The sequence below is a fragment of the Xiphophorus couchianus genome, chromosome 7 (genome assembly GCF_001444195.1).
Source record: "Xiphophorus couchianus chromosome 7, X_couchianus-1.0, whole genome shotgun sequence".
NCBI classification, from domain to species: Eukaryota; Metazoa; Chordata; class Actinopteri; order Cyprinodontiformes; family Poeciliidae; genus Xiphophorus; species Xiphophorus couchianus.
In genome coordinates this window covers 20897509-20921478 of record NC_040234.1, presented here as the reverse complement: position 1 = coordinate 20921478, position 23970 = coordinate 20897509, and the positions used below count along the sequence as shown (strand labels likewise).

At 35.9% G+C, this 23970-nt stretch overlaps 1 protein-coding gene across 1 annotated transcript in view; it reads right to left on the bottom strand.

Moving 5' to 3' along the window:
• The window catches only part of htr1fa (5-hydroxytryptamine (serotonin) receptor 1Fa), a 29085-nt gene extending 18416 nt beyond the window's left edge, over nucleotides 1–10669 (bottom strand). The window contains exon 1 of the mRNA XM_028021883.1: nucleotides 10473–10669. The gene's annotated coding sequence lies outside the window, so the exon portion shown is untranslated. The remainder of the gene's footprint in view (nucleotides 1–10472) is intronic.
• Between the last annotated feature and the right edge of the window lie 13301 nt (nucleotides 10670–23970).

Sequence of the window (23970 nt, the reverse complement as noted above, 5' to 3'; positions counted from 1 at the left end):
TAATGATGTTAAATATGTTAAAAGATTTAAACTGATTTGGAGTTTAAATCAGTAATCAGTTGCTCCCACAATATGTCCACCAGTCATGTTTTTGCACATACAAGTTCTTTTTTTTTTCTATCAAAATGTGGGTCATTACTCGGGTTTCTTCATTACCCCACAAGTCAGATTCCTTTTTGAGTGCAAATGTCCAGTTTTGTACAAGATCGGTGACATGAGCAATTAAGAGCAACCTACTTTCTGAAAATGAGAGCATCTCTAAACTGAAGGCAGAAGTTCAACACTATGCAAAACTTTAATAGAAATATAGAGAGTTGAAAAACTCAAACTTAAATGTCAATAAAGTAAACAGAGGGTGATATTTTTCTAAGTGTTTGCTTATTTTATTGATTAGCCCATGGCTTAAGGGTAATGAAAACCCCAAACTCAGTTTCTCATAAAATTACATTGCATCAGACAAATATAAAAATAGTTTTGCTTTGGACTTGAGAGAGCCCAATTAGTCAACAATAGAAGATGTCCTCAAATCATCACTGAATGTGAAAACGTCTGACTGGTCCTCAAACAATATGGATTTTATGGTTCACTGCTCGTCCTCTAGAAACTGAAACCTTGATGCTCTGATTTTTTCTAGTTAGCCCAAGTAACATACTTTTCACATCTTTGATTCAACAGTGACTTATACACCAATACATTTTTGCATGGGAACTCTTGAGGCATTTACTCTTCCCATAGTCCATCCCTTGTGAATTTCCCGCAAACTTTTGAATGTTTTTTGTTTCACAATCCTCTCAAGTCTGTGGTTTTTCCTGTTGCTTGCGCACCTTTTCCCCCATTATTTTCCTTCCATTCAATTTTCCATTAATGTACTTGCATAACACACTGTGTGATAGTGTCTTTAGCAATGACCTTTTGTGGCTCACTCTCAATTTGGAGAGTGTCAACGACTGTTGGCTGGATAGCAGTTTTACCCGTAGGCTTTAACATGATTGAAGTACCGGAATAAATGTTTTCCTGTGATACTCTAATTTATTGAGATGTAACTATAAGATTTAAAACACGACCTTTGCAAAAATACCAAAATATCACTCTTAAAATGTGCCTTCAGGTTGCTTTAATCCAAGGAGTTGGCTAATATAAACATCTGAGTGTTTATCAGCCTCACTTCAATTCTAAGACCTGAGGGAGAAAATTTCCACCCAGTCTTTTTCTAACGTGAATTATTAACATATCACTAACATGCTAATTATTATTTTTGCAGAATTCCTTAAGCAGTGTTTTCTCACTGTGGGAACTTATAGTGCTCATGTTCACACATACTGCATAGCTGAAATGTACACGATATACTAATTCTGATGCAACTTTATCATGCCTACATCCACAACCCTCCCACACACACAAAGGCAAAAACTTTGAAAAGCAGCTAAAATAGGTCAGGGGGTCAGGGTGATTTCTCAAAGGATGAAATTATTTTTCTATTTTAAATATAAAATGGTCAGCCGTAACATTTTGACTTCTCACAGGTAAAAAATATGATAATGTTAATTTATTAAAATCTTCCTAGGATTTGCATGGAGGATAGGCGCCACTAGGCCAAATGCATTTGGTGATAAATCATACATTCTATGTGCTCACAGCAAGTAAAAGAGTATTTCATCAGCTGCTGTCATGATAACATCTTCGCCCATCTTACTCAGCTTCAACAACAAACAAAACAAAAAAAACAATGCATGGCTTTATTTCTCATTTTTAAACATTCATAGTTTGTTGAGCAGACTTGTCCTTAGTGAACTATGAAGAAAAGAGAATTTACTGACATCCTCTGCTAAGATGAACACTTAATTAAATTACTGGGAGAGGAAATTAATACACCTTTGAACTGGATGTGGTTTTGACCTAAACCTAAGAAAAAACACTGGGAAATTTGTATTCAGACGTTGTACCTTTTTAACTGAACAACATGGATAATCATTTTATAGTATGTTGGACTTACAGTACCTGAAATTCATGACTGGACTAAATGTCTATCCATTTCTTTCCATTCTGAAATGAACTAATCAGATTAGATAAGATTTTTCTCCTCCTCTCCTCAGAATTTAAGCATTTCAGGTTTTTGTATCTGCAGACAATAGAACAGCTTACACAGCAATCAATTCAAATGTGATTAAACTCGCTCAAAAATAACAAATATATTTTATATTGTCTTTAAAACCCAAGATGAATATTTAAGAAGGATAATACAAAAAGTCTGAGTTTACTAATCAAAGCTATACAGGAAAAAAAACAAACTACAGCTGTCAAGCTTCAAGCTGATTAGTAAGCCGTTTTCAACAAAAAATAAAACATTTGACTCAAAATTGCTATTGTGCTAATTCCATACCAGCCCATGCCTAGTCACAAATGTAGTCGCTAAAGGGTAGCATCATCTCAGATCACCACCAATGCAGACACTAATACTAATTGATTGCTCCTTTGAAACCTTTCAGTTTCAAAGGAACTGAATGGTTCAAATTCAGAGGATGTGGATATGCATGCTTGATCTAAGATTTTGCTGCTATAAAAATGTTCTTATTTATATATATTTACAAAGAATTTGTAAAGTATTTAGGAACAACTTCTCTCCATGATTTATGTCTGCAAAAGCAGGCATGGTAATGTAGATATAGAAACTCGGCTAACCCTGCTATTTTGCAAACAGTGTTGACAGTTGGTTAAAATATTACATGATAAATATGTCTAGGCTGCTAACAAGAGCAGTTCTGTATTTATACGGCATCATTCCTTTGCCATCTGCAAATCTCTGATGTATTTTCTCAAAAATAGATCAACAGCAGAGCCAAACTGAGATTACACAGTAGTCCATGGAGGCCAAAAGCAACTATAATTTCACATAAATGTTAGAATATTATTCAAGTTTGCTGCACCTTTTGAATGATAGGCAAACTGATTTCAATTGGTTTGAATCTATGTTGTAATGATGGCATAGGGAAGAAAAAAACAATCACAGGTAAAAAAAAGCTATCTTGAGAAATTAGATGCAGGGTAGTGAACATCATTTAATTCATTTAATAGAATTGAGAATTATGCATCTCTGAAACTCAAGCTACAAAAAAATACATCTCATAAGAAAGACGTTACTGTCAAAAACATCATCTATATAAAGCTTCAAGTGTAAATTTCTGCTTTGCTTTAAATGTTTACTGAGACTTGTGATTTCCACGCCACTAATGTCTGTGTTTTTCACATCTCGGAATATTTCCATTCATCAAGTTTATTATTTTCAATCAGTATGAGAAAAATGTAACAGCCTTATTTCAATTAACTGATGGACTTTGCCTGGGAAGGGGAGAGGTATTACTACATTATTCTCTGTATAGATAGTGAAAGTCAGTCATGTTCTCAGAGATCTTATTAAAGGGGCTTCAAACAGCTGGAATAGTATGATGAGAAAAAGTTAATCTGTTCTGAAACTGTTACTTTATGTACACTGAAATTGTACGTACACAGTAAATTACCCACTTTATGTTAAACTGCAATGTAAAGTTAATAATCTTAGATAGCCGAAAAATATGTAGACTACATCATATAAATGACAAGTTTTATTGAGAAAAATATCTTCTGCATTAATATAATTTATAAATGTAACATTGCAAAGAATAATACTGTTGGCTAGGCAATTTTTGCAAATCAAATCATCCTTATTATTCCCAAATGATGAAAACTGAATCATCTTCTATAGCATCAGTTAGGAAATTTTAATCTTACACAAAAGAGCATTCTCAGAGAAAGTTTAGGAACTGGGTGCAAACATTTATATTTGACAAATTTGAAAGATTTCAGCCCTCCTAGTGGCTCATAAATGTGAGCTAGATATTTAACATTGCCCACCGTGTATAAGTAGACAGGATAGCTGTATAGGCATACAGTCACTGCTTTACTCTGTTCTCCACTCTCAAAACATGAAGTGGTACATATGGCTTTATGACCATTAAATAACAAAGTACTGGACATTCTATCTACACTCATTGTAATGGACATTAAAAGCTGCAGGTGCTACTACAGGGGCTTTAAGCTTTTGTTCCATTAGAAGTCAATTTCATAAAAGATGCCATGGGGGAAGACCATCTCTTAAGGCTTCGGATAAGGTCCACTTTATAGTATTATATGATTTATGACCTCTTCAAACCTGCCACCTTAGCGCCTAAAGGTCATTCACAGTAAGAAGTTCACCTTTACCGAGTCAGTTATTGTGTACTCTCCTGAATTGATTTCTATTACTCATGCGACCTGACAAATTACATGCACCCCCAACCTGCCTCTTCTTCTACTGCTGGTGTAATTCCCTCATCAGCACACAGACACACAAACGCAACGAATGGCTGATGTGGTTGTGCTGCTGTTTTTAGTCTGGTGTTAAAGAGCCTTCAAAGGTCTTCAAATCCCAATGATGAAACAAGAATAACTGTCTAGCATGTGGTTTCATTTGGCAGCTAGCCTTAATTTGATTTCTCATCTCCCATGGAATGGTGACAATTAATTAAATGCTAATTCCTCAAAGTTCTGGACTTTTTTCCATAATAGACAGCGCTAAAAAAAACAAACCTCAAAATACATGTTTTCAGTGTCTGCCATCAAGAGATAAATATGGTGCAATTATGCCATAATTGTAAATGTGAGTTTATTTATAAAGGGCATTTAAAACTAAGCAAGTTGGACCAATGGCAAGATATGTTCACTAAAACAATAAAATAAGATAAATAACTGAAAGTAAAGCAATCTAAAAATAATTTAAAAAAATAAAGAAAAAATTCTTATTTAAAACAGAACAAACATGACTAAAAGGTAGTTCTATAAAAAGGGTGCACCCACTGCAAAAGTCAGCTATTTTTAATGTTTGGTTTATGGGACATCTGGTTAGTAGACCCGAGTGCTGTTGTTGTAGCATAGTGGTGTAAAAGTTCCTAATAAGCAAGGACAACCCATGTGGCATTATAAACATTCAACAAGATAATTAAATTCATCTAGTAATGAACATGAAGCCAATGGATGGAGGCCAGATCTGGTGTTATACGTTCATGGGTTCCTGTTCCTGTCATTAGTCAGGGTAGTGGCGTTCCACTGCATCAAAAGAAATAAACTGAGATATTCCTGGCATCAGATCAGGATGCCTCCAGGGCACCTAGCTTTGGAGGTCTTCTAGGTGCATCTCATTGGAAGGACCCCACAGGGTAGCCCTAGATATGACTGGATGGACTGTAACTCCCTTGGATTGGGAACCATTAGACTCTCTCTGGACATAAATTTTAATGTTAGAAGCTGAAAAGTTTAGAACCACTGGGATAAATGACTTTATAGGTCCATCACAGGATACATCTTAATGAATAAGGTTAACACAGTCCTGAAACCAGGAAACACATATTTATGCAAAGTTTAGTTTTGCTGGAGTACAACCTTTCACTACAGAATAAACAAGAAAACGTGATGAATGTGTGTGATAAAATGTTTTTCTTTATATTTAAAAAAAGATTGAATAGCGTCTCTCCTACACCCTCACTTTGACTCATCTGGTGTATTTTCTTTGCCAGCTTTCTTTCAGTGATTCATCTCTTAAAGTCAGTAAAATATTCTGTGAAATAAGTAAAAATAACCAACATCATCTAAACAATTTGACCAATGGCTTTTTGATGAGAACAGTTTCCCATCTAAAATTCTTAACTTTTAGTTCTTTTTTTATAAGCATTTAAATCTAAGTTAGAAATTCAGATTTTGTATGCTTTCATCATTTCTTTTAAAATGTATATGGATGAATTACTCAAACTGAAAGCTATTGTGAATGTTTGATGTGTTTCTCCCATTGCGATAACACCATTCTGTTTTGGTGTAATGCTTTTAGTTCCTGTCTCACAAGACATTTACTGTACAAAAGAGACATGAATCATTCCTCATTACAACCAAAGTATATTTTGCCACACTTCCATAATACTTTGAAGTCCTTCAATAAGCTTTTCATCTTAGTTTGGGATTTGTAGCCTAAATTTCCACCTCGATTTGTAATAATTACTTTATTTAAATATGATAGCTTAAGACAAAGTGACTGGTTAAAAGAAGGAAAAAAGAAAGAAACAAACCAACAAAGAAAAGTAAAAAAAGAAAGAACAAGTAGTAAGAAAATAAAGAAAGCCTACATAGTACCTAAAAGTGTTTCATGCTTCACTTTGTCAATCAATTCTATGACTCAGCTAATAGCTCATTGGAATCTCCATGTTTGTGCAGAATGTGATCAATCTGATGCTTCTTAATCTTTAAAATATTTTTGTAGACAACCAATTAAATTTATGCACTATTTGGTGGACTCTTGGCTACAAGGCCATGAAATGCAAATATTTACTTTTGAGTAAGTTGTCTGTTATGTGGTTACTCAGCACAGGTTCAGTCTTTGTGTTGAGTTTTCTTTTATGCCTCCATTAGTCACAGGTCAGAGTTAAACATCATCTTTAAAAAAAGTTGTGTAAGGGCTATTAAAGTGAGAAAGAAATCTGTTCATTCTCAAAGGAAAACTAAAAACGAGGTAGTTATTGCTTATTAACCAATTGCAACTATATAAAAAAGTCTTAGTCCTATGATGGAAGTTAAAAGTGGTTGTAAGACTCTTACCCTTCTATGTGAGGTAGAATGGATAAGAGTACAACTTTCATCCTCTCCTGCTTATCAGAGTTCAGGTCACAAAGGTAACAGTTCCAGACCAAAAACCAAGACATGCAATGCCACTCCAACTCATTCAGAGAAATCCCAAGGCATTGAGAGTTCCAGGGATTTATAGCTGTTCCAGTAATTTCTAGAGCTGCCCTGTGGTCTCCTTCCAGTGGGATGTGCATGGAAGATTTCCAAACATAGGTGCCCAGGAGGCATCCTGATGTGATGCCAGAAACACCTCTTATTTTTCTTGATGTGGAGGAGTTAAAAATGTATTCTACTCCAAGGGTGACTTTGGCCACCTTACAGCAATAATATTACATATGTTTGCCTTAAAATGTTTGTAAGCCAGTTTGTTTTTCACCAAGGAGTGCAGCTTCAAGCCACCCATATGCTTAAAATTAACTTATCTTCTGTCTCCCTCTGCCTTAAAATGTATTTTAAGTTTTAATTACAAAACGGTTTGTGTGATGGTAATACCATCTATACTTACATTTTGAAAGTATGCTGCAGTGTTGTGCAAAGAATCGAAAGAAACACATTCAACAATTCTATTTGTGCTTGATGTAGTATGTAAATGCTTTAGGGAAAAGAAGAGAGAAATTACAGCTATTCCATTAGCAAATGGTTTCATATCAGTCTAAATGAGTTACACTGAATCAACTGCACTGATTATTTGCTGCAATGAGGCCTCAGACATGACTTTGTCCTTGGTTTGACTCTGCTTCTCATCATTGGTGTCCATTATTTTTGTTTCTAACATAACTACTTCAGTGTAATTAAAAATCTGCAGTGAATTTATGTACATTGCCACATAGAGTTCGACAACCTTCAATATTTAAAATGATCAAGCAAGAGGGTCCTTAAAGTACTATGGTAACATAGCTTCCTACAATTAAGTGTAGCGTGGAAATATTTTCGACACCTTTTAAAACCTCCTGAATAAAACCCAGTGTCACCACTTGCTTTCAGAGGTCAGCTGATTCTAATTGAATTCCGGGATAAACACAGCTTTTCTGTGAAGGCTTAAGAGATTTATAAGAACATGTTAGTGAAGAAACAGTCTCATAAAGACAAATTGATACACCTGTTTGGTGTTTCAAGTAGGGTTTTGAACCTCTCACACAGAACTGCTCAGTCCAAAACTATGGTATAACTACAGACTAGGGGTGCACCGATTGCAGTTTTCTTACTGATCTTTTAAAAAGCCTAACTTTCCGATTTTGACCAATACCATTTTTTTGTCTGAAATGTTGCTGAATTGGCAACAACAGGGTAACTGTTGTTAACTGAAAAAGTTAATATATGACCTGGTCAGCCGGTTTGCCATTCAAACCTCTCTCATGGGAGAAAAGAAAAGCACAGTGGTTGATCTTTAGACCTTTGCCGATAACGTCGGTGGATAAGATCGGCTTCACATGTAAAAATCATCCGATCACCGATCTTGCAAAATTAAGGAAATTGGCACCGATAAATTGACTGACCGATAAATCGGTGCACCCCTACTACAGAGCCACCAAATTATGACAGTCTAACTAAACATAAATTCCAAGAAAGAAGCACATTACTCAGACAAGCAGCTAAGAGGCTAACATTAGCACTGATGCTAACATTAGCATCATTAGCCATAAAAGAGTGGTAAGAAGAAAGCCATTTTTTAAAGGTCAATTCAAAGTTTGCCAAGCAAATGTGGTAGAAGCAATTAAAACAAAAAGGAGTTTGTTCGGTCAGATGAAACAAAACGTGGACATGTTGTTCTTCATGCAAAGTACTATGTGAGATGATAAAATATGAATGCATATGACTTTGAACACAGCAACTTTGAACATGGTGGCAGCTTAATTATGGGTGATTTTTTTCTTTTATTTTCTGCGGAAAATAAAAGAAACACTGGGCAGAGTTTTTTTTACCCCCGCCCCCAGGGGGGTCTTTTGTAGGCTCTAGTGTGCCTTATATGAAAGTAGGCTGACAGGAAAGGGGGAAGACATGCGGCAAATATTGTCGGGTCCGGGAGTCGAACCCGCGACGGCCGCGTAGAGGACTCAAGACCTCCAAACATGGGTCGCGCTATCCCCTACGCCACCACGCCACGCCCAATGGGAAAGCGTTAAATACAAGGTAAATCTAGAGAAAGAGCTGCAAAAGTCTTGAAGCTGTGGCAGAAGTTGTTATACAGCCAAATCTGCATTGAAATAGTTCAAATGCAGCTGTGAAAATGTATTACAACAGTCCCATAAAGATTTAGACCTAAATACAATTAAAAATTTGCACTATTGTTCAGAGATGCTCTCCATTAAATCAGATTGAGCTTTAGCCATTTTGCAAGAACAAATTTCTTAAATGTGAAAAGCTGGGAGTGACATACCACTAAAGATTTGCATGTGAAATTGACAGAATAGCTGCTAAGTGTTGACACAGGAGGGATGAACAGAAATTCATGCCACACTTTTCAGAATTTGTCATCAACTTGGTCAACCAACTACATTTTCTGTCCACTTCTAAATTGTACTCTACTTTGAGCTGGTGTTCCACATAACACTGATATTTTTTGTTATAATGCAACAAGTTATGAAATGGTTTGGGGGTATTTTAACTTCTGCATGGAACTGAACACCTCTTGTCTATGCAGGCATAAAATAACATTTTATAGCTATTTTTTATTATTATTTGTACAACCTGTTCTATCACAGTAATTTTCTCACTACAAAGTACAGTAGCTCCCAGATGCAATTGTTTTACATTGTTTTACATTTACTAAAATTGAGATTTTTGTTTTTCTTTAATTATTAAAAAAAATCTCCAACATCAAATTTCTGTTTTGGTGACTGGGTGGGGTGCACATCCACAATGCTAAGCACACAGATCCTCACAATTATGCAACAAAGCTTTCAAGCCCTTTGATTCCTCTGCTATCTCTATCGTACCATCCAATTCCGGCAGTAAATGAATCCTTCACTAACACTGCAGCACATACAATTATTTCACATGCAAACCTCTACCTATTCTATCACATGCACTCTCCTACATGCCAAAGTTAATGCAGCGTGTGGAGCTGATCTCTTAGGGGTTGGTCCTGAAAAAAAAGTGAACCTTCTGTTTCTCAAAGAACCCAAACATTGCAGCTAAATGGATTCTCTCATGAATTCCAGAAAGTATTTGAAGGATGTGGTGCTATAAAAGTCTCCATCAGATGGGAGTCTTATTATGAGCAGATATTGGATCCATACAGCAACACATTCATTACAACCTTTCCCTTCCAATCAAACCCTCAGAAGAAGAAAGACCTTTTCCATCTTAATTAAATCTGAGGGAGTCAATCAGTGAACGCCATACCTGCAAAAGGTATGTTTATTTATTTGGTCTCTTGCATAATTAACGCCAGCCTTCAATTATGTTGTGTGCTGTAATCAATACTTTTGATCTGAGAGGAAAAAATTGGAAAAAACTTAAATTAAATATATGTTGGCACAAATGTAAGGGTATGTGAACCAGAGGTCTTCGAAATTCGCCAAGATGATACTTTATTAAACTGCATGGGAGACAATACTTATGATTTATTAGGAAAATGTTAAGAAAATATTGTTGTGTGTACATTTAGTGCATGAATGTGAGTAGAAAAATAGAAACACAGCATCTATATCACTTGAGCCAAATACACACCTATATTATCAAACCTGTCTATGTCCAGAAAGTACTTCTTAAATTCGCTTCCTTAATTAATCAAAATACGCACCAGCCTGTGTCCCATTGTGCGCAGAACTTGCCAGAAATTAACTTACCCGGCTTCCGAAGCAGAAATGAAATGGCCGAGGAAAACCATCCGGCGCGACAAGCACATTAGATTCCACATTAATGTTCATTCACAGCTTCCCGACGTTCACGCCGACACCCAGTTAGTGAGCCGACAGAGGAGCGCGCTCAGGCGAGAGCGAGCCTCTTGGCCACAGACAGCGGAGAGAGGTGCGTCAGTGGAGAGGAGGTGTGAAGACAATATATTAGCAACAGCAACAAAGTATAATAATAATAATAATAATAAGTATTATAACTTAATTTATAAATTAAAAAAATGGCACGTTTAATGTCAGGTACGGATATAAGTATCCGTACCTAATTTTGCTCTGTGTCTGTAGTGTATATTCTATGTAATGCATGGCCGGCCCAAGGCATAAATGCACTAAGTAGCTGCTTAAAAAGACCCCAATCCAACAGGTGGCCTCCAAGTGCACTAGTATTCTCACACCATCAGGTTTATCAGTTGATTATTTTTGTTTTATTTTCATATAACATAAATCAACCATAACTGTGCTAAACAAAATGTGTAGTCCTTGATGTTTATAATTCTAATGTTGACCACAGAAGTCTGGCTTTTCCTGAGTAAAACCAAGATCTAACTTTTTAGAAGCCTTAAAATAAAAATAGCAAATCACAGTTCAGTACATTCACCATAAGTAAGAACAAGCTTTTTAAAACTATGTCAACATCGGGAAAAACTGCATGCCTTTCCCTTAAAATATTTGGATTATATATAAATTGTTGAAGTAAAATCTTCTGGAGTCCAGAAACCAAAACTGAAATACAAATAAGTACTAAGCATCCTATCTTGATACTTTTTAAACATGCATACATAACTGCGTGTATACTTCCCCTCATACAATATTAATAATTGCAGTTTTTCAAATTTTTAAAGGCTACAACAAAACTTTATGAAATGTAAATAAAATGCTTTCAGTGTTTACAAATTAAAATGCAGAAAGTGTTAAATGCATCTGGATACAGTCCCTTTGAGTCAGTTCTATGTAGAACAAATTTTTGTAGCAGTTACAATTGGAAGTTCTTTGAATGTAGGCCTCCATTAGCTTTGCACATCTACAAATTTTGCTCTTGTCAAACTTAGTTTATATAATTTAGCAAAGAACACATTCTGGAGCTCTAGTGGCCTTTATAAAAGAAAGTGAGCAGAGAGGAAATGGGCAGTCGGAGCAAAGGTCCCAAGTTTGGCAACCATCCATGGTTGAATTGTGCTACTGGTAGATCTGCCCTGCCCTGTCCTGCCCTTCTTTTGTTCCTGAAGTTGGTGATACTTCAGGAACAAAAGCTCTGCTGGCTGAACTTCAGTTGAACAGTAAAGATTTTATTACAAACTGCAGCCAAAGTCAGCACAACCAAATCATGGGGAAGTCATAGTCGGATCATAAAGGATTCCCTGCTGTTCTCTGGACAGCATTGGTTTTATAGGGCACAGGACGATACATGTACAGCACCATATCTGGGTTTTTTCCAACATATTAATTTTACAGAACTGTGATTAAATGCACCACCTTTGCTCTTCTTCAGTATTGCCCATCTCCTCATGCACTGGAATCCATTTGCTCAGACTCGGTGTCTCCATTCTTTGCCCAGAATATCTTCCTAGCACACCCGAAAGTCTTCTTGTGTGGTCAAACACTACAACAGAAACATTTCATATTAAATCAAATTGTGACTGGTTAGTCACAGACTTGTCTTAACTATGTGAAGATTCACACTACCACTTGAGCTGCGAACATAAGAGATCTATTAATGAAAGTAAGATGATGTGTGAATTTATGGCAGCAGTATGTACACTTTGGTTACATTTATTTATAAGTTCACAGCATATCACAGAAAAAAACATTTACTTATTTTACAAAGAAAGCATAATATCTATTTTAGTGTTGTACTTAGGTGTTTGGCAACAGAAAAGCCTTTAAGAAAAAGCAATGAGGGCTACATTAAGGGCTTGAATTCAAGTCCTAATTAGGAAACTGGAAAACACTGATTAGACAATGAGCTAGTGTGTGATTCGGAGGTGTTGTGTTACATTTTCTATCATTTTCTCAACTCACCTCCCTCTGAGCGCTGTAACATTGCTATTTATTAAGCTGGATGTTATGTAAATTTGTTCTCTTTGTGTTTTCTACATAAAGTCACTGATTGATGTCAAAATTCCCCCTATTGACTGCTGGACGTAGATGAGCTATAGTTATGCTATGAAGATCTACAGTAATTCAGACAGTTTGTTGTGATGTGTGGGCAGATGTGGGCTGAAACTTTATTTCGCTTGTTTTGATTAGAATAACATGAGTCTGAAAATGGAATTATAGTGCATAACAAGCCGGCCTTTCTGTCTGTAGTGTGGTCACTTGTTTGGGTGCAATGTTAAAGAAGCGTCACAACTGCAGCCCACAAATCCAAGTTTAGAGGAGCCAAAGGAGTTATAGGAGTTTGTTGCCAGCATAAGGTTTGCTGCGGATGAGGCAACACTTTCAAATAACTCACAGAACAATATTTGCAAGGTGGAAAACAATGTTGAAGATGTGCCTGAAAAGAAATATTGGGTTATACAGCAACTGTATCACTGAATTTCCTGGCAGCAGATGGGTCTGGTGGAAAGTTTATATAGAATCACCATGGGCAGGGATGTCATTAGTTTTGGTTAGTTTTGAACCTTTAGTAATGCATTTGAAGAGTTTTAACAACAAATTCATTGACTTTAGAAACCAAAAATAGGAGCATGCATTTAAATTTATTGCAGGGTTGAGTTTGGTTTCTAAAACTTGACATGTTCAAAATTATACAGACAGGCTCCAAAATATACACACTGCATTGATATGTCCATTAGCAAGTTGCAGAAAAACTATTCACTTTTTGTAGACAGTAAGCTTACCATTTTTATTATTAGGGCTCAGTTAGGGTCACGATGTTTAATAGCATTAAAGCCAAAGCCATTCCAGAGGCTGAATTTATTGTCATGATTTCCATTCTAAATATTACTTCTGATCCATGTCTGGGATCATTATCTCATAAATCCCTTTTGTGTCAAGTTTTATTGGTTTAAAATCTCATCTTTACCAAATATTTGTGGGGTATTTGAGCATGAATGTGAAGCTTTCACCCTATTAATTAACAAAAATGTGCAAAAATTCAAACTTAACACCCAGCTTGCCTTCAGATGTACCACCTATGAATTACCTGCGGCTTAGAAATACGGTATGCACTTGTATCTTGAGACACCGCAATGATCAAAAGTATTTGTTTAACACAAATTATAATGTGTTATATCACATTATAAATATCCAGGTCATACAAAAATGCCTTGAAGGTGGTGGTATTTTGAAAACCTTCTATTTGTGGTACTTTTAAAAAATGACAGAAACACAGTGATGCATTTTGCAAAGACTGCAAAATGGATCCCCATAATATAATTTCATAATCCATGTTTTTGCAATCCTACAGGAGTCTCAAGTTACAACACAATTCCTTACAAAGGGCAAGAATAAATGGAAAAAAGAAAAAAGAAATACTACATGGAGCACTGAGATTTTTGGATTCATGACAAGACTGCAGTCTGTATGTGGAGTGATTAAACCAAGTTGCCAGACTGCAAGATTATAGGCTTTAAGTAAAAGTTTTAAGACCAGTAAATGCATCAAGCTGCATGTGGTAGTAGCTGAAGAAAATGAGGCTGGCAACTATTAACTCTCATATTGAGTTGTAGGCAATCTAGACTCTAGGGTAGTAGTGAAATTGCATGTATCACATAAACTGAAAGAAAACATTTTGATTTGGGGCCTCAGGAGTCCATTTTTAGTGTCTTCAGGTTTCAGCCTTTTACATTCTGAAGAAAAAAGGTTGTGTCTTGTGGACAATGAAAATACACTGAAACAGCTGTCTCTCAGTTGATACCTATTGTTTGGCTCCTTCTTTTGGTTCTGAATTTGTATAAATCTCTTGTTTAACATATATTGCAAGACTTTGCCATGTTGAACTACAGCATGGAGGCAGCAGGAGTAGGTGACTCATGCAGAAAAACTGAAAAAATACATACGTGTGCCACAAACTTTATATTACTTGGTCATCTGCAGGAGAAAAAGAAAAACCTCGGCTCAAGGACTTCCAAATTTTTTTTTAATTTTCCAGACATACAAGATTGTTAGACAGAAGCACATTAGGAGTTTCTGAAGACCTCCATCAGCCCTTTGGTTTTTGGTGTTGTTTGGCTACAAAGGACTCACACTGGTCCACAAAATTCTCCTCTATCCTCTTATACTCTGACACATCCACCCACCTGCAAAGCCATTGGATAACCTTTGTAGGTGGCAGCTGTATCTTTTCATACGCAATGCTTAAAGTGTAGTCAACTGTCAGAACCTCTTCAGGTCCAACAGAGAAGCTGTATTCATATGCAAAGTGAGATTGAAGATATACCATAGTATGAAAACCTGCTATAGGGTGATATAAACACCATTCATATGAAACCATTGGAATTAGCATCCATGCTGGGTGGAGTGTACTCTACTGTCTTCCATACCCTTGTTTCTAAGAGGTTATTATTGCTGGGTGTTTGGAGATCAGCTTGACTCTGCATGCTAATGTGAAAAAAATATATAAGAAGAAACGGTTCTGCTCTCAGTCTAACCACCATGAGACAGCTTGTTACCAGTGAACATCCCCCTGCAGACATCACTGACTCTTCTGCAGCTGCCTTGGCTCTCTCTCAGTCATGCAGGTTTTTTTATTCCATTTTAAACTCACCAACATGGATTTCTTGTCTATTTGTCACCTCACTTGATTATCCTGTTCCCTCTCAGTTAGAACAGAAAAGGATAATGTCATTAAGAACTCATTAAATTTGACTGAAAAACCTCCATATTATTGTATTCGTCTAAAAGGGACTTGACCAGAGAAATGGTAACTTTCTCTAAAACATTAGAAATATAAGGGAGTTTATAAAAAAAAAGTTGCTGAAGCAGTTGAGTGAAGACCAAGTTTCTTAAAGTAGTGGCTGCCCCACAGCATGATTAAAACTTACAGGGACAATACCTGACAGCAAACTGCTGTTTACAACAGCGAACATAAATTGCCCTATGTTTGGGAAAGCCTCCTTAAAGAGGTGAGCAGGAGCATGATCATAAGGAGAACTTTATGACTTTATATGTTCAGCTATATCCTTTAAAATTGTTAGATTCACTTGTTTGAACTGATCAAACACAGCTGGACATCGGATCAAACACAGAGGATCACAAGCATGTGCTGAGATTAGGACTTTTGCAGCAATAGCCTTATCTATGGAAAATTTAATGAAGCCATTACATGTTTCAGAACATGCTTTCAGGCTGAACATATTTGTGTGTTTCAAATACCAGAGTTAGGACCAGACAATGATTTCAGTCTTCAAATGTGCAAAGCTGTTTTGTCCCCCAAAGAACTTGGAGATGTAGTGAAAAGTTGGTCTAAAAAATATTGACTCAGAGAAGATCAGTTCAAGATTTGGCCACATATATAAGATTTTTATTTCTAACAAGCTGAAAAATACCATATATTGTGCTAGTCTATCACATGAAATCTCTTTGAAATATGGCATAGTTGTTGGTTTTAACATGACAAACTGGGGGAAAAAAATCCAGGCTATGAATACTAAAAATGCATCAAAAGACTAATAATTAGAAACATATAAAATAACTATAATTTGAATTGAGTCAGAAAATCTTTCATTGGAACAGCTGTTTATCAAGTATATGTTTACATTTTTTTCCACCAAAAAGTGAAAAAGTGGGAAACCACTAATTGGAAAGTTAGATAAGAAACAAAAATACAAGTCCAGAGCTGAGACCAGACTAAAAATGTCCCTTCCATTGATGCTGCATCTACAAAGAATTAATGCCATGTTTCAGACTTACACATTTCACACCTGTGAGAAAGCATGAAAGAACAGAGTCAGAGCTCTCTTCAAATATATGTGAGCAGAAGTCAAAGGGAGGGTAGATATAATATCAGATCAGTAAAATTGATGTGTAAGTTGTGATAAAATCCCTGTAGAGATTGCTGTTTCCCATGTGCCACAGCACAGCTCTAGTGGTGATTAGGGCTTGTTTGAATCATCAGAGTGTGTCTGTGTGTGTGCACCTCACGTCATGTTCCACCTATCTGTTGATTAAAAGGAGCCTGCAAAACAAATATCCCCTTGGCACATAATCATTTCCCTGTCCTCCACATTTTTTAACACCCACTGTGGGCTTTTGATGACTTTTAATGCTCTTCTTCTTCTTCAAGAATTGTAAATTAGAGGTCCAAGGCTAAAGGAGCACTTGATAAATGGCTTTTTTTTAAAAATAATTTCATTTGTTTTGTTTTACCAAACTGTAATCTATTATTTTCCAAACAAGCCAGCCTTTCCACCACCTACACAATTGCATATCAAGAGCAACACAAATAAAAGGAACCAAATGTTCAGCCAACAGCGTGGGAACTAAACGGAAGGTAGATGGTGTGAAACAACCTTGGATCAACTTTGTATAACATGAGAGTAATTTTCTCCACGATCAGTTATTAGTCACTCAAGGGAGACAGATGGATGGAACGGCTCCTTTAATGTCATTACCACATAATTGTTACCTATCGATTTCCATCCTTGATTGGTGTGAATAGCAAGTAGAAGCTGTGTTAGAGAGTAAATAAACATGCAATATAATTATATTTTTTTAAATCAGGAAAACAATGAACAGTATGTGAAGTTAAATAAGAAAGGTTGGTGTGATGCTTTGAGAAAGATTCCACTGGGAATTCATATCGGTGTGTCACCTTCCTGAAATGAGCCATCGATCCAAGTTCATTAGCTGAACAAATTTCAACCAAATTAGTAACAATAGAAGTCTGAAGACCAGCAAAGGAGAGATACAATAGCTAGTCTAAAACGCTGCTACTCAGACACACACTCACACAAAAATAGGTAACTTAGAGTGTGCATTATAAAGGACAAGATGTACTTTGAAAGATCCATACCTGCATTGCACCATTCATTCATAGAGTAATACAAAGTTCTCTACAGGAAATCAAAGGAAAAGTAAAACATTCAAGGTTTGCTAAAAAAAGAGAATGTCATATGTCAAATACTCTATAACAAGAACCAAAAGATATAATCAAAACTTTGCCCTCAATCACTCATTAGTGTTCAGTCAAACGGCTAATTTCTGCAGAAAATACATGTTTACAGACATGAAATAAAGAAGCATCTCAGGTTTTGAGTGAGTTTATTCCAGTTCAGAGGAGAACAAAAACACTGAAAGTGTTTTAGTCATCATCAGTCAGCATAATATTCAGTACAAAAACATAGGAGAAAATATATGTTTCAATTCCAACAGTAACCAAAAACTCAACGTTCCTCCAAAACTGATAATTAGACAATAAGAACACTGATCAGAGTGCACATATAGCACATATAGGGTAGTGAAATTTAAGTCTTTCCTAATAAATGAAACCATTTCACAAAAGTCTCACAAAAGCATGTAGAAAAATGTGTTTCATGAGATCAATAGAATGAGTCACAGAACTAGCAGCATCAGGCTCTGGGGCTGTTTTTCTTCACTGGAGCATCTGTCAAGATAGAGAGAATGCTAAACAGTTCAAGCTACCAGTCAATCTTGGAGAATCATTCTGCTTCTAGATTGAAAAATTAAGATGAAAAAGAATTTCATCTTTAAGCACAACTACAAGAAAACTATACATCCAGGTTTAAAAAAAAAAGAAAGAAAAGAAAAACATTTCTACCAGACAAGATTAAAGTTTTGGACTGGCCCAGCCAGATCTTAGAGCTGAAAATATGTAGCAATCTGCCTGGCCAACTGCTGTGAGGAGAAATCAGGAACATTTGGCTAATAAGTTTGGGCAAATAGTGCAAATTCAAGATGTGCCAGGCTGATAGACTCCTATAAGAATGGGTGCTGTAATCAAATGCAAATGTGCCTCAGCAGATGATTAGTGGACACTTACACAACCACATTATTCTCGTTGCATAGTTTCTATACTTGCCTCTAAAATATTTTAGCTTCTTTGCAGCAGAGTTTTTCAAATTGTAGTTCACATTAAATGTGGAAGAAATGCAAAAGAACCCAAACAATCTTGGTCTTGTTTTTTTATCAAGCAGAAACCAAGTAGTTTAACTAGGATGTGTTGCCTTTACTCATTACTATGAATGTACCCTCCAGGAAGCAGGGTCATTTACTTTTACTATGTACCTTCGCACAATTAAAATCATTTACAAAGTCAGTAAAGCAGTGGCGGCTGGCCAGTAGGGGGCGCTTGGGCGTCGCCCCCTTTAAATTGTTTAGATAATAAATGATTTCTATTCTGAACTGCAAAATACTTAGACATGTATTTATTCATACTGTGTGTCCAATAGACATGTTAGAATTTATTAAAATAGTAAATACATAATTCTAATTGCTCACATTGTGCACACTTCCTATGTGCAGGGCGCCGTCCTAATGAGTATGTATGTAGGCCCATCAATTTTTGGCAAGCAGGTGATCTGAGGCTGACTTTTAATTGGTTGTTTAAGGTTTTCCACAGGGCGCAGCGCTCTGCGTCCCGGACACACCCATTTTGTTGTGTCATTACTGGTAGAGCGTCAGTACTGGCTAATTTTTTTTAAAACATTGTGTGATTGGACAATCCCCGATTCGACTCATTAGCGCAGCTGCAGTTCGTTAGGTCGATTCACGTTTACGTTTGCATTAAGCAATGCATTTTACTGCTTTCGTGTTTGCTATTTCAAAGTTCTGGCACGGAGGCAATGTGGACAACAACTGGGGTAAGAGACTTAAAACATCTTTCAGAAAAATGCAAACGGCACGAAAACAGCCGCAGCCACCTAGACAATGCAATGAAGCTAAGTTTTGGGGGGAAACTTAGCATAGCTGAAAGGTGCTTTTCAACTCTGAAAAGAATCAAGACTTTTCTGAGAAACTCAATGACTCAGGACAGGCTGAATGCATTGGCCATGTTGTCAGTGGAGAAAAGACTACTCACAGAGATGACTGACTTTAACAAGAATGTAATTGAGAAATTTGCAGGGCAGAAGGAAAGGAGGGCAAAATTCATGTTCAAATAGTGCTATTTTTTAAGATTTGTTTTGTTTGTTTTTCATTTGTTTGTGTGCGCCCCCCTCAGTTTTTTTTAGCACCAGCCGCTACTGCAGTAAAGGAAACATTGTAAATCAAACAGCAACAGATTACGAGACTGCTATATTTAATGTAACCATATGTTTTTCGGTTCAGCACAGTTCTGCTGAATATGTTTCTCAGAAATGATTTTGAAGGAAATATATCTTTCTATTGTGATGTAAATGTCAATCTTTAGCAAAGCTGCGTCACCCATTGCATGTACTGTATATTCATCCTGTGTAAGACGATGCTGTGTGCACAAAACAAATAATGCGATAATACATGTCAGCTTTGCAAGTTGTTTGTTGGGAATTTCTGTTTCCTGAGACTGCACAAGATGAACCCAAGTTCTGTTACGTAATCAGCGGAAAACACTTAAATACTAGAATATAATCTTCTCTAGAAAATTGCTTTTTGCTAAACAAAAACCAGAGAGAGAATAAAATATCCCTCAAGGCTGACAATTAAAATACCTCCACTCCACAGTTCTAGTGAAAAACCTGCAAAGAAAATTGTGATCAACAGTGCTTACTTATATAAATTGATTTTTGCATTGCAGGTTAGTAGTAACAGAATTTTAATTGTTTTCACAACTAGAACTTGTTTAAAACTTGTTTCCTTGGATGCCTTTGTAAGTATGTTTGCACACAGTATTAAAAATGAAAAATATTGAAAATAATCTCTCACTCAATTCAATTTTCAGAGCAGAAGGATGTTAGAATCTTTTGAAGTTCTAATTATACCCCCAAAAAACTGATGAAGAAGTTATAATTACAGTGAAGCAAAAACTTGTTAAAACAATCTAACGATTTCTGTTCAATAAACTTTTGTGGCTGATTCTGTGACCTGACAAAATAACAAAAATCAAAACAAAAGCAGCTGGAATTCATGAGGAAAAAGTGCTCCAATCTTTATTCTCCAGAATCTGAGGCCTTATATCTACACAATAAGTGAAATCATCTTTTATTATTACTACTTCACCCGCATTTTTACTCTGAGAAAGTACACATTAGCTGAAACTCCCTTGTTGGGACTCCAGCATTGAATGACAGGGTTGCTGACCAGGAACAAAGAGGCTGATATAAAAACTCTTAAGAAAGAACTGCATTAACTCACTTTTAGTTACAGGTGGAAGACAAGTAAGAGTTTTAGGATAGGAAACTTTTTGATGTCATGTGGATTATGTAACTCTCTCTCTTTATATATATATATATATATATATATATATATATATATATATATATATATATATTCTGTCTCTCTCTCTGAAAATGACTTATCAGGTAGGTATTTATAAGCAATAACAGGGTTAAAAATATTTGACTATTATTTCCTGATGGCTAGGTGGTGCCCAGAAATGGTAATTTTTACTTTTTTTGTTTTTTAAACAATTGCCTTTGGAATTTAATGGTTATTTATACTCATAGCAAATCTCCTTTCTAAACATTGAGACAATGCTTTTAGAACAATAATATCATGACTCAGAGATTGTTTCAGACTGAAATGTTAAGCTGACCTTAGCAGAATAATAGAACAGTAGCTTGATAAATGTGGGGATCTGAGAGGACAGCACAAAGGCAATTATACACAAGATTTTCCACTAAGTTTTTTCCTCTTTGTTGCAATGCATGAGTTAGACATGTTACACATTTGAGTGTGTAATTTTTCATGAGCTCTGGGACCTTCAGAGAGTAGGCTAATACCAGAGGTGAATTCTGTGTAGAAAACATAGGTGTATGTGTGGAGAGATGGTTGCTCAAAGCTGTGGCATCATGCCGTGTAGGCATAACAATATTTGTGTATTTAATGTAAGCTAATTGCATGTAAGCCTCTTAATTTAAAAGAAGTAGCAAAAAAAAATGTCTGTCATTTTTCTGGCATTTAAGTATATGTGAATATGTTTGGTAATTTTAACTGAACTAAAACAGGAAACAGTGATTTCAGATGTTGAGGGGAAAAAAAGGAATGCTATAAAACTTCAACACTTTTACAACATGAGCTGATGTGCAATTTTTCACTTTAATGCTTAAGAACTCTTCAACATACAGACCTAAATGTCATTTATAAACAACAAACTTTCTGCTTGACATACAAAAAAACTATTATGTCAGCCACAGTTGACAAATAAAGGTCCTGATAAAAATTTCTTATAAATGAAAAAGTTTTTATTGCCCCGAATTCATCAAGGAGACTTAAAAGCAACTGAAATATGCAGTTGAAACATAGTTTCCTCAAAGCCACACCATCAAAAACATGTTGTTTTTTTTTTTTAAATAACTGCTGGCATTTTCTGCTAACTACTATTGACTGTGTAGGAGGTTTTATCGAAACGCGTGTCACTCTGCCTTATGTGGCTGCAGAAACCCATGTAAGCGTCTGCCCTCATTAGTCTGCTTTTCGCTTACATGTCGGAGTCCTTTGATGAAAAACAGTTTCAGAGCCTTACTGTTCATCTTTGCATTCGTAGAGAATTTTTTTTTTTTTAAAGTCAAGAGTAAGAACATCATATGATAAAAGAAAAAAATGGCTTTGCAGTCTAAAAATTGACACAAGTATCAGGCAACTGAAAGCTCTTATCAGTAAGACCTTTTGTAGGTCCAAACCAGTCGACACATTAAAGCACAGACTTCAGCAGCGTCAGTAGTCCTGTTGGGTTCACCGGAATGATCCAAAGTCAGGAAAAGAAAGTGCCATCGGAAGGGGGGTTCACGACTATGTAACAGAGGTTGCTGGTCATCATCATATATGTATAAAAGAAATATAAATTCTAAAAAACGGACACATATGTGCACAAGCCTACTCACCCACAAATAGGTGTCTTGTTCAGTTGAGAGGAGATGAATCACTATTTGAATAGCAGCCACTCACATCTCAGCAGCAACTGAAGTTGCAGCAGAAACCGTGTGGCAGATATTAGCAGCTCTTTCTGATGAACAGCAATAAGGGCTGCCATTAGAGTCCCATCCATATAGGCAGAGTCACAGAGAGAGGAAATAAGAGCATCTAAAGAGCAGAATTTTTGATTTTCTCTGAGAGAGACATGGATTCCACAACACACCTCCATGTCCTTTGGGTCGAGATCCTTGCCAAAAATTGTAGTTGTCCTTGGAATGCACTCTACCACCAGCAAAATGATGAAACTGTTCACTGGAGCTTGTCATTGAATTAGGGAAAGTGAATCTTCTTTTTTTCCTTTTTACTAAATTTGCTCTGCCATCACAATTTAGAGGCAAAGCTTTGATTTGGTCTGGCTCACTCTGTGTTTGGTATTTTCTTTCCTTCTTTCTTCCTTCCTCTCTTTAATACAACTTGGAGCAACTCTGCAAATTTAATCTATGAAATGTTTACTTAGATCAAATCTCTATTCCTAAGCAGTAAAGTAGACCACAAGTCTTTGTTTGAAAGTCAGAGGTATTTCTTCCTGAAACATATTCTAAGGTTTTTACCAGCAACCATTGCTGGGAAGAATTTACTTACCGGTACTGTTCTCTATGTCTAAACAATAAATGATCTAAAGCTGTGTCTTGAATGAGTGGAATAATCTTTCACATAAAGTATGTATGTGTATTTTGTCTACTTTAATGTACATTAATGCAATCTTTACTAGAGAAGAAAAGGTTCTGGTCCGAGCATGTCATGCCATGAATTTCATATAACTTTTATTAAATGATTTTGAATTCTTACTCACTACAGAATTTGAACGGGTCTATTTTTGTCCAGTGTGAACAGTCACACTGTTCTTTAGTGTTCTCACAGAGTACAGCAGCATGCTTTGGCATATTTCAAACAAGCAAAGAAAAGCAATGTTTTTGTGAATGCCGTTCACAAAAAATCTATGATGTTTTCTCATATTATAACATTGTTTTCTATATATGGTAAGGACAGACATTTCAACCTCTTGGTTGTAAATACAAGGCAGAAAAAGTGGTTTGTGTATATTTTCTAGGTATGTGTCCCTGTTTATATTTGAGTTGTGAGGTGAAAAATAAGACCTGGGAGATAACCTTTAATCACGTTACCTCATAATTTAACAAGGTAAGGAATTATATTTTCAAATAAAATTATCTTTTAAAACTGTATTTTGTATAAATATATTTCATGTGATACAAATATTTGCTTGATGGTCTTAAATTGGTATGACAATGAATTAAAAGCAAATACATATTGTAAGTGGAAAATGTGTTTTTAAGGGACTACATATTTGAACCCTAATTTCAGCCTAGTTAACTCAGTTCTTGTTTTAATAACTAGCTAAAGGTGTATTCATCCCAGACTGAAAGAAGGAGTGGTTCAGTTAATCAAAAAGGTCAAACCTAAC